General features: G+C 44.3%; 1 protein-coding gene across 1 annotated transcript in view; it reads right to left on the bottom strand.

Moving 5' to 3' along the window:
- Mtfmt (mitochondrial methionyl-tRNA formyltransferase) overlaps positions 1 to 998 on the bottom strand; it is an 18023-nt gene that overhangs the window by 7494 nt on the left and 9531 nt on the right. The gene's annotated exons all lie outside the window — the stretch shown is intronic.

Below are 998 nucleotides of genomic sequence, written 5' to 3'. Positions count from 1 at the left end.
ACTCCAGTCCCACACCATTGCTCACAACTGTCGGTCTGTAACTCCAGTCCCACACCATTGCTCACAACTGTCGGTGTGTGACTCCAGTCCCACACCATTGCTCACAACTGTCGGTGTGTGACTCCAGTCCCACACCATTGCTCACAACTGTCGGTGTGTAACTCCAGTCCCACACCATTGCTCACAACTGTCGGTGTGTGACTCCAGTCCCAGGGTGTCCAGTGCTCTCTTCTGGCCTCAAAGAGCACTAGGGACTAATATGATGCCAAGATAAGCATGCAGGCAAAATGCCCATAGGCATTAAATAACATAAAGATAGGGTCGCCAGCCTCTATTTGAGACTAGAGAGATGGCTCAGTGGTTCGGAGAGCTCACTGTATAATCGTGATGGTGGGAGTTCATGCCCCATCGCCCACATAGCAAGCCTGATATCTAGGAAGCGGCTGTCACTACAGCTCTGAAGTAGCGAATGGTCTCTCCTGGTCTCTGTGAGTGCACGGGTATGTGTACCCGCACATGTACATGCTCATATACCCAGACACACAAGTATACACATAAAAAATGAAATAAACCTTAAAAGGAAGAATGCTTAAAAAGAAAAACAAAAAACAAAAACAAAATCAAAGGCAGGTTTCACTGGCAAGGGCCAGCCAACTCAGTGGTGCCACTTACTGGACAACATGAAATGCCATCTTTGCTATTTTAACACATTCACAATATAAAGGAATGCAACAAAAGCTGCCTGAAAGCACAATGAAAATAAATATACCAGAATAACTTCCCTTAGTTTCGCTGATCTCATCATTTTCAGACTGTATTTTGATGATGTTTTAAGACATTATGTGAATGTGCGGAAACGGGGGTTGTAGAGTTTCAGCTCAAAGCCACTCTGAGATCATCTCAGAAAGAAAGGAAGGAAGGAAGGAAGGAAGGAAGGAAGGAAGGAAGGAAGAAAGAAAGAAAGAAAGAAAGAAAGAAAGAAAGAAAGAAAGAAAGAA

The sequence above is a fragment of the Mus caroli genome, chromosome 9 (assembly GCF_900094665.2).
Source record: "Mus caroli chromosome 9, CAROLI_EIJ_v1.1, whole genome shotgun sequence".
Lineage (NCBI taxonomy): Eukaryota > Metazoa > Chordata > Mammalia > Rodentia > Muridae > Mus > Mus caroli.
Note: the sequence above shows the minus strand (reverse complement) of the source record. Positions and strands in the feature narration are given on the sequence as shown.